Source organism: Galeopterus variegatus, unplaced genomic scaffold (assembly GCF_000696425.1).
Source record: "Galeopterus variegatus unplaced genomic scaffold, G_variegatus-3.0.2 Scaffold1599, whole genome shotgun sequence".
Classification (NCBI taxonomy): Eukaryota; Metazoa; Chordata; class Mammalia; order Dermoptera; family Cynocephalidae; genus Galeopterus; species Galeopterus variegatus.
Window position 1 is genome coordinate 198148 of NW_007727710.1, and position 10441 is coordinate 208588.

Consider the following 10441-nt stretch of genomic DNA (forward strand, 5'->3'; position numbering starts at 1 on the left):
GAGGGTTGCGATCCCGTTGCCGGTCCCGGGCCAGTATGGGCGTGACACTGAGGGTTGCGATCCGTTGCCGGTCATGAAAAAAGACAAAAAGGAAAAAAAAAAAAAAACAATTGGGTTTATTAGTGTGGAAGTCTCTGGTGACTTTAACAAGGATAGTTAGGTGGAGTGGCCATTATATTTAATTAAGTGTGTTTTAGAACATAAATATTTAACCTGGTAATATCAGTCATAAGAGTGAAGATATTTTGTTCCTGTTGAGTGAGGCTTCCTTGAGATTCCCCTGCCTCTAGCAAATATTAAAAAGGGAATCTTAGCTCTTCCCTTTTGCAGCCATTGCTGAGGTGGCAGCGGCCAAAATGAAGTTCAATCCCTCTGTGACTTCTGACCGAAGCAGGAACCGTAAAAGGCATTCAATGCACCTTCACACATTCGCAGGAAGATTACGTCTTCCCCTCTTTCCAAAAAGCTGAGACAGAAGTACAATGTTCGATCCACGCCCATTCAAAAAGATGATAAAGTTCAGGTTGTGCAAGGACACTATAAAGTTCAGCAAATTGGCAAAGTAGTCCAGGTTTACAGGAAGAAATATGTCATCTACATTGAACGGGCACAGCAGGAAAGGGCTATTGGCACACTGTCCATGTGGGCATTCACCCCAGCAAGGCGGTTATCGCTAGGCTAAAACTGGACAAGGACCAAAAGAAGGTCCTTGAACGGAAAGCCAAACCTTGCCAAATAGGAAAGGAAAGGGCAAATATAAGGAAGAAACAATTGAGAAGATGCAGGAATAAAGTAATCTTACATATGACTTTCATTAAGAACTGCTAAGATGAAAACAACAAAAAAAAGGGGAATCCTATAAGGAAAACTCCTTCTTTTCACCTGAGCAGCATTCTGGTTCGATGTTGGGAGTGCTTTTGCCAGAGGATGGCGCTGTGGCCTTGGTGTGCATTATCTGAGTGTCAAGCATATAGGCAATGGGATTCACTCTTTACCCATGTTTAAAACACTTTACAAACCTTGGGAGGTAGAGTTATGAAAGGAAATGCATGTCCAAGGGCAAAGCATTTTTCTTTTTAGAGTATTAGTAATTTTTTTTCTGCTTCATTTCTTCCAATTTATTGTGAGTATATCTATGTCAGAGGTAAAAAATGAAGAAGTTAGAAAGCAGGAGCCCAAGTACTCTTATCTTATTTTTTATTATCATGGATCAGAATATGGTCTTAAGATGATTTTAATGTTCATCTAGGTTTTTGGTATCTTTCCTTTTTACTAGGGCTTTCTAATGGCAGGTGCATTCTGGGATCAATAGTACATAGGGATGGGGCAATGAAATGCTTGTTCTCAAGGGGACTTTTGGCCTTTGATCCACTTGGTAAGCTAGCTGCCATGGCTACATTGTGTTTCTATTGATATGTGAATACTGGTTCCTATTCTGCTGATGATTTGGAGGTCCCCAGAGCATCATTAGGCAGACCACAGTGTAGCAGACTGCACAGAGGATCTAAAGTCTGAAGAATCAGCTTCTTATCCTTGCTCTGCTCTGCAGTCTTGGCAAGTCACTTAGCCTCTTTGGGTCTTTACTTCCTCGGTTGTAAAATAGGTATAATCCTTACTGCACAGGATTATTGTAAGTTAATATATGTAAATATGCTGAGGATATAATTATCAGAGGGAGGAAACTGTAAAACACTGGAATGAACTACCAAGGGAATTTTATTTTGAAATTATTAAAAACAAAAGTACCCTTCCTTTGGTGGACAGGCATTAAGCACATTTGCAGGCAGAGGGAAGAAATATGTGATCTCTGATCTTTTTTCCAGGTGGTAAAATAAATGAATCTGTTCTCTCTTGGCAAGCTGGCATTTGCCACCGAAACAGAGAGGAGGCCACAATTCGTGCTTAGTCCTGCTCTTGTTAAATTTCTGAGATGTATTTCTGAAGTTCAGGAATAAATTCAGGCTAGGATGGTAAGGAGCAAAGGGTAAACAAAGATATTTGCAGATTGCTTCCTTTCGTTCCCAAATGATTCACATAGGAAGACTTGAAAGTCTGGGCTGGTTACAGCAAAGTCATGCTAGACATAGGGTAATGGGCCTTCATTATCTAGCTTCAATGACCTTGCCAATTACTTTCCAAGGGGATGTTTCCAAGGAATAACTGGTCAATGCTTTGAAAGAACCATTGCCATAATACCAAGTGGAGGGCCTTCTCTGTGCAGCTGGCAGTGTATTGGGAGCATAGGTAATGAGTAGCCCACAGTGTAGTCAGCTTTCGCCACGGCAGAAATGGTGCACATGTAGCTACAGCCCTGCCAGAGCTCAGAGCCTGAGTGAGCAAGTGCTTCAAAGTCAGAGGAAGTTAGACTAGGAGGATTTGATAATCCCCAAGAATTCCCTACAGTTATTGATTGTTTTCAGGTCTCGTGAAAGGGTCATGTATGAGCTACGAGTCAGAGCCCCAAGACAGTCCTGTTCCCTCACCTCTTTGTCCAAGTTCAAAGTCAATCGTCTAATGTTGATTCTATGAGATGAGCTGTATCTCTGGTACTTCCTTCCAGTTTTTGTAATGCCTGTAGCCATCTCCTCTTTTGCCTTCCAGGTGTCATGAACCAGTAGCCAGGATGTACTATACAGTTTCCTGGATCCTGGAATTTCTTTGGCACAATTATATCAGCTAGCATTTATTAGGCACTTACCATATGCGAGACACCATTCTAAACTTGTTGCATGTATTAACTCATGTAATTCTCAACAACTGTTATTATCTTCATTTTATAGATGAGGAAACTGAGGCAAAGAGTAGTTTAGCATCCCTCCAGTTAGTAAACGTTGAAGTTGGAATCCAAATATAGGTCTCTTTGACACCAGATCCTATCCTTATAACTACTAGTATCATTATGTTGTCTCTCCCAAAGAGAACATACAAACAAACAAACACAACTTTCTTTTTTCCCTCTTAGAAAGCTGAGGGAAGACTTGGAAATAGAACCCCTTTTCCTGTTACCTCCAAGTTCTGATTTTATTTCCCTTATTTTATACCCTGTCCTCTGCACTGGTAATATTAAAAAACCAAAAATCTTTCTAGAAGTATTACATCTCTTTTCAGACTTTCTGGGGGCTTCTCACAGCAGCCAAGCTTCAGGGACAATCCTGGGCAGGGTCCCACCATGTCAAGATGGGGTGGCTGTCTTCATGTTTGAACAGTGTTTTGAGGAAACTACATGTCTGTCTAGGAAAATAACCAGAGATATATTTTAAAAAGTGGTTGTTTTCTCTAGTGACCAAGTTGTTTTTCTGAAGTGTAAGCAGGAGTCTGTGATTCTCTCTGCAGCAACGAGCAAATCTGGAGGAGGAGGAAAGAAATTCAGTAGACTTTGGTTTAAATTGACCATAAGGACATTTCCTACTCCCCCTTTATTCAGTTTCTGTTTTGAATTTTTCATATATTTTCAAGAAGGGCCCATGTTTAGCTCCTCAGCTGCACAATTCTTTTCTTTCTTGATAAATTAAAGATGGTTCATGGGGATTTTAAATGTCAGATCCTATAACAGGCAAATGCCTTATTGCACACAGTTTTTTTTTTTTTTTTAGCATAGGTTTGTAGCTTTAAATAAAGAGTGTAAAGGGTAAATCCTGTTGTTTTGTTCACTGTATTCCTCCAGAGATGCTCCTGCTATGTAAAAATTATAACATTTGCCTTTTGGGGACAAGGTCCCCTTGATGTTTCCTTGGGGTGGGGAGAGCAATGAGAAGTTATGTATATGTAGAGGTGTTTTTTTTTTAAAAAAATCTATATCGAATACATGCATCCAAATGGTACTGCAGCCAAGAGAAGGGAACGCTATGAAAAAATTTCCTGTTTGTAAATAGGAAACCGGCACCCATACTCACCAAAGGCATATTTTAATCTCTCCCACATAACTGCCTCTGTTCCCCTTGGATATAAACTAATTTACCTTGCCTGATGCAGAGAAGCTTATCAACTATAAACAGAGACCCAGAGGATTTGGATTCCTTTGCTCCTTTACTACATTTCCATCCTAGTGTTAGACACTTACTGCCAGTTTTCTGGTTAGGAGCATTGCAAAATAGGAGGGTAGAACTTTCAGTTAAAAGAAAAATGGTGGCTTTTGATTAGTTGTGCTGACAAAAATGTCATAGCAGGGAGAGAGATTAATAAAAATTAAGTGGAGTTAAAGATCCTAGTTAGCAGATGGCTAGCATGGCCTCTGTCCCAGCTATCTTTCTGAGCCTCTTGTAAGATGTGGGTTATCTCATCTTGTATCAATTAAAAACTCTGTCTGGCAATCAGGGACTCTTGCCTCAGCACTACCATGAAGTGGAGAGCCACACAGGCCAAAGGAACCCTTCCCTGCACATTCATACTTCATTCCATTTTCATTAGCTCTGGTGACTGGCCTGCCAAACCCTAGCAAGACTCTCATCACTCTCTTGCTGTTTTCTCTAGTTTTATAAGAAGACCCGAAATTAAAAAATAAAATAAGTTTTTTAGGTATGGCATATGGGGTACTTCAAAAAGTTTGTGGAAAAATGTAATTAAAAGACAATGTAAATCTTTCCATGAACTTTTTGAAGACCCCTGTACAGTGATGTGCACAAATTTTAAGGGTGCATCTTAATGCTTTTTTGCATATGTAATCATATCAAGACATGGAACAATCCCAGCACTCCACAAGGCTTCCTCATATCCCTTTATAGTTAATAACCCCCTACCCAAAGGTGACCACTCTGTTCACTTCTGTCCCATAGATTTGTCTGTCTGTTCTTTGAATTCATATATATGGAATGATATGATATCTACTTTTTTAAAAAGTTGGTTATGAATATTCATGAGATTCTTTTGACATTCTTGTATATGTATTCTGGTGGATATTCACACTCTTTTATTTTGGTTATATACTTAGGAGTAGAATTGCACTGTCATGTGATAGAGGTATGTTTAATAGATACTGCCAAATAGTTTCCAAAGTAGTTGTGCCACTTAACACTTTCACCAGCAGTGTATGAGAGTTTCAGTTGCTCCATGTTCTCCTCAATGCTTGGTATGGTCAGTCTTTTAAACTTTAGCTATTCTGGTGGGGTTTGTGGATCTCATTGTAGTTTTAATTTGCATTTCCCTGATAAGTAATAGTGATGAACACACCTATTCATGTGCTCGTAAGCTATCTGGATATTCTCTTCTGTGAAGTGGCAGTCAATTCTTTTTTTAAATGTTTTTTATAATTAGGATTGTTTGTCTTTTTCTTATTTGTAGGAGTTTAAAAATGTATGTGTATAGTGGATATAAGTCCTTTGTTGGATATATATACTGTATTGTGAATATTTTCTCCAGTCTGTGGTTGGTCTTTTCGCCCTCTTAAGTTATCTTTTGATAAACAAAAGTTCTTTATTTAATGAAATCCAATTTATTCATCTTTTCTTTCATAGTTAATATTTTCTGTGTCCTATAAGAAATCTTTGCCTACCTAAGATCATAAAGATTTTCTCCAATGGTTTGATATAGAAGCTTTATTGTTTTACTTTTCATATTTAAGCAAATAACCCATTTCAAATTATTATTATTATTATTATTATTGTATCTGGTGTGAGGTACAGGCCATGATTCCATTGATTTGTTTGTCTGTCCTTGTGCTAGTACTATGCTGTCTTAATTAATGTAGTTGTATAGCTAACATTGATATCTGATAACATTTGTCCTCCAATTTTGTTCTTCTCTGAGATGTTTCACTAAACTAAGTCCTTTATATATCCTTATATGTTTTAGAATTACTTTGTGCAAAGTGCCTTTTGGGAATGGTTTTGATCTCATTGACTAATTAGCTTCCCCTACATCCCTCTAACTTCAAATTCTAGGTAACCTTTTGAGGTGGAGACCAGTAGCGTGTTTGTGGCAGTCTCCTTCCTCTAGTGAGACTTTGTCTCTGAAGTACCGGGAGACCGTGAGCACCAGCATAAACTCAGCTAACTTCAGGTAAGAAAAACTAGCCCGAAATGCTTCTCAAGTTTCCAACCTATTATGCTAGCCTCCCTCAACTGACAACAGTTATGTCGATTTCTCCTTTTCCTTAGTATAGTCCCTCTGCCTTAGTACCAAGCTTCATATTCAACCTGTGCTCAGAATTAGCAAATGCTTGGAAGAAAAAACCTGTGACTGTCAGCTCACTTTGAAATTTTAGTTCATTTTGTCCTTTTTTCCACAGCTGGTTAATGTCTTTAAATCTATTGATTTTGCAATTTTTTTTTTGGGGGGGGTTGTTTTTTTAGCTGTGGCAGGAGCGTTCACAGCACAAGTCCAGAAATCATTTAATAGGCAGAGCCTTGACCCCCTCGTCCATCTCAGCTCTATCACAGGTGAGTAGTTTATGAGTGTTTGGGCCAATTCAATAGGTCAGTGGAAGGACAGATAACAGACACATCCCTGAACCTCCCTGTCACAGATGATGGTGATTTCCTAGGGGACTGACCAGGCTCTTTCCAACCTTTGGCCTTAGTCAGATTCAACCAGTTCAGTAAGTTTCTAGGGACAGTAAATGAGATTAACATTCTTAGTTCTATTCCTCTTTAGTAAAATGAGATATCAGCTCTGACCCAACTAAGGCAAATTTGCTCCTGTAAGCACCTGAATCTGTGCCCTCTGTATTAAGACTATGGAAGTCAGTATTAAGACTTTTGGAAGCTGACTTCCAGCTCTGCATCTTTACCATGTGACCATGGGCAAACTACTTAACCTCTTTGATCTTCAATTTTTCCATCTATAACTTCATGAGGTTATTTTATTGTGAGGATTAAATATACCGATAAAAGAAAAGTGAGTTTTACAATGCTCAACACATAATAGGTATCCCATAAGTGTGAGAATTTATTAGAATAATTATTTATGGGCATGCCATCTCATTTGATAGTACTTTTTGAGACAGGGGACTTTGCTTTCTTATTTTTTTGGTGGGAGTAAAATTTACATACATTGAAATGTACAAGTCTTAAAAGTATCATTCAATGAGTTTTCATAAATGCATACTCCTGTGTAACCCACAACCCTATGTAAAACATGATCATTACCATTACCCTAGAAAGTTCTTATAGTCCCTTCCCAATCTGTTCTCACTTCCCTAGATGCAACCACTGTTCTGATTTTTTCACCATAGATTATTTTGCATTTTCTAGAATTGTATATGAATGGATTTGTACAGTATATATTCTTTTGTGTCTGGCTTCTTTCATCAAGTATAGTGTTTTTGATATTCACACGTTGTTGCCCCTATTAGCAGCGCCTTTCTTTTTATTGCTTTTTATTTTTATCACATTGTGTAAATATGCCACGGATTGTTCATCCATTCTCCTCTTGATAGACACCTGGGATCTTTCCATTCTTTTTGGCTATTACGCATAAAGTTGCTATAACCATTCTCGTAAGAGTCTCTGTGAACTTTCACTTCTCTTGGGTGAATACATAGGAGTAGAATTGCTGGGACATAGAGGTGAATGCTTAGTTTTACAAGAAACTGGCAGATGTTTTCTGCAAAAGGTTGTACTATTTTACATTTCCATAAGCAATGTGTGAGAATTCTGGTTGTACTACATCTTTGTCAACATTTGGTGTTGTCAGTCTTTAATTTTAGCTACTTTAGTGAGTGTATTGTGTATCTTTTTTTTTTAAAAGATGACCGGTAAGGGGATCTTAACCCTTGACTTGGTGTTGTCAGCACCACGCTCAGCCAGTGAGCGAACCGGCCATCCCTATGTGGGATCCGAACCCGGGGCCTTGGTGCTATCAGCACTGCACTCTCCCGAGTGAGCCACTGGCCGGCCCCCTGTATTGTGTATCTTATTGTGATGTTAACTTGCACTTCCCTGATGACTAATGATGTTGAGTACGTTTTCATGTGCTTATTAGCTATTCATTTCTCTTCCTTTGTGAAAATGGTCAAATCTTTTGCTCATTTTTAACTGGCTTGTTTGTCTTTTTATTGTTGAGCTGTAGGAGTTCGTTATATATTCTAGTTACCAGTTCTTTGACATATATATGTTTTGTAAATATTTTCTCTCAGTCTGTGGGTTGCCTGTTCATTTTATTAACCATATGTTCTCGTGAGTTGGTTCATCTTTGTACCCCCTGCTATCCCTATGTATGGTTGCAGCTTGATAATACTTAATGGATGAGCTAAAAGTTGTTCCTCCCTCCTTCCTTCCCTTCCTTCCTTTATTCAAGAACACTTACTGATTATCTATATGTGGCAGGCACTCTTCTGTGCCTTGGGGGATACAGAAGAAAACAAAACAGGCATATTTTCTAATTTCATGACACTTACATTTTAGTCTATATGTACGTGGGGATAGGGTGGGAAACAGAAAAACATAGAAACAAACAAGGAAATATGAACTAGTTATAGGTGCCATAATGTAAAAATGCACTGTATGCTTAATGGGAAAGGGATGATTAGGGGCTTTATTCAGGTTGGGGGGTAAGAAATTTGAGGAGGTGATATTTAACCTGAGACCAGTATGACAAGAAATTATTTTTTTCTATAGGGGAAAGGGATCCCAAGCAGAGGGAAAAGCTAATAAAAAGCTCCTTAAAGTGAGTTGGGGTTAGGCACCAACTACCCAAAATATCCCGTTAGGCAAACTAAGGTATCTGGGGTTGGTTGCTTTGGAAGTTACCATAACTGGAATAAGCTGATGCTATATTCTTACTATTTCTTAGTATTACAGTACTTAGCAGTTTCTCAACACCCTCCTTACCCTCCTTGCCCTCCCCTTCCCCGCAAGCTCCTAGGTTCCAAGATGCTTTGAAAATAAAAATTATGGATTAGCTACCAAAAGGGTCAACAGAGTTTAGGCTAGGTCAGAAAATTTTTCTGCCATCAAAGTAGCCAAGCCATAGAAATAATAAATCAAGGGCCACATAAAGTAATAAGTAACTACATTTGATTTATAAGAGCAAAATATGAAATGTTCTCCCTCTCTGCATTTTACGTTTAGATTGTATAATGTCCAACTCAATAAATGCGATGTCAATTTGATGAATAGAATATAATTTATTTCTAAATTTTTCTCATTTTAGGAAGAAAGATAAAAGAAAAGATGATGAGAAAGGATAGCAGAAGATGGAGAGAGTGAAATGGAATGAAACACATAAGTGAATAAATGAAGGCAAAAGGAGAAATAAGATTCCTAGAGGGAAATAGAGAAGCTGAGGAAAAAACTGTGAAAGGGAAGCCAGAAGTTAAATAGGTTTTGTGTGAAAAAGTTCCTGTCACCTTCTTGTGCCTTTGGGCTATGGACACCATAGTTGGTTATTGGTTCCTTTGAAAAACATGATGGTACTCTCTAACAATATTTAACATGCATGAATGTCTTTCCATTCTACTGAGCTGATGCATGCTCTACATTTATGCCAAATTCCTTTCATTGATTTATTTCCGTATTTCTTTCCACCAGACTGCTTTTTCTCCAATCAAAAAACAGAGACTCTTTGATTTAATAAAACAAACTGCTATGACTCTAGTACCCATTCTCCCATATTTCAGATGGAAAGTTGCCTTCAACCAAAATCATGCTTTCTGGTTATCATTGTCAAGGCAAATCCCACGTATATTGGCAGGATTTTGTACAAGACAAATTGCAGTGGTATGACAGGCCTTATGCTAAGTAGAGACAGTATATAACCGAGTGGTTCAAACTAGGCCCTGTGGAGACCAGCAAGCTCCATGTACAAATCACAGACCATCTAGCTCATGATTTGCTGTACTCCAGTAAACATCCAAGGAGTACAGTCAGCTGGAGGTGAAGCCTGGGGCTTGCTGGGCTCCACTCTGGTCAGAACTGCTAGAAATTGGGCAATAATGGACTTGGCAATATCCTAAAGGAGTGAAATAGATGGCTGCTTTCTAAGACTCTCCACTGGGGTAGGGGTGGGGGGAAGACTGAGGCTGGAGAAAGAAAATCAGCCCAGTTTACAGGATTAGTAGCCAGAAATTTAATGTGTCCAAGAAAACAATTGGCCAAAGGTATTTAGCTACTCTGATCAACTACAAACTGGAGATGTATGCTCTAATAAGTGGAAAGTTACAGACTGGACCATTGCAGGAAAAATGGTCTGGTGAAGCGAGATATGAAAAGAAATAAATGAAAAGAATTTAGCAATTCATATAGGACATGTATCAGCTCATTGGAATGGAAAGACAGAATAATCTACTTGGAATGAGACAAGAGACAACCTGGCCCCCTAAAACTAATGTGGACCCTGCAGCCTTGGGGACGCTAAGTTCCAACTCAGCTCTCCTGTCAGTTTGACTTAAGATTGTAGAATGGGCATGTAAAGCCTCAGGGCATATGGACGTGACCGTACTAGGTAAGCAGAGGAGAAAGAGTGAAAAAAACTATGAATCCAGTATGACAAGAAATTATTTTTTTCA

The 10441-nt window shown here is 38.7% G+C and overlaps 1 protein-coding gene and 1 pseudogene across 1 annotated transcript in view; one reads left to right on the forward strand and one right to left on the reverse strand.

The window, feature by feature from the left end:
* Window positions 1–10441, reverse strand: part of TRPC5 (transient receptor potential cation channel, subfamily C, member 5) — a 120000-nt gene that overhangs the window by 85354 nt on the left and 24205 nt on the right. The window lies entirely within an intron of this gene.
* On the forward strand, window positions 357–830 carry LOC103594673 (annotated as a pseudogene).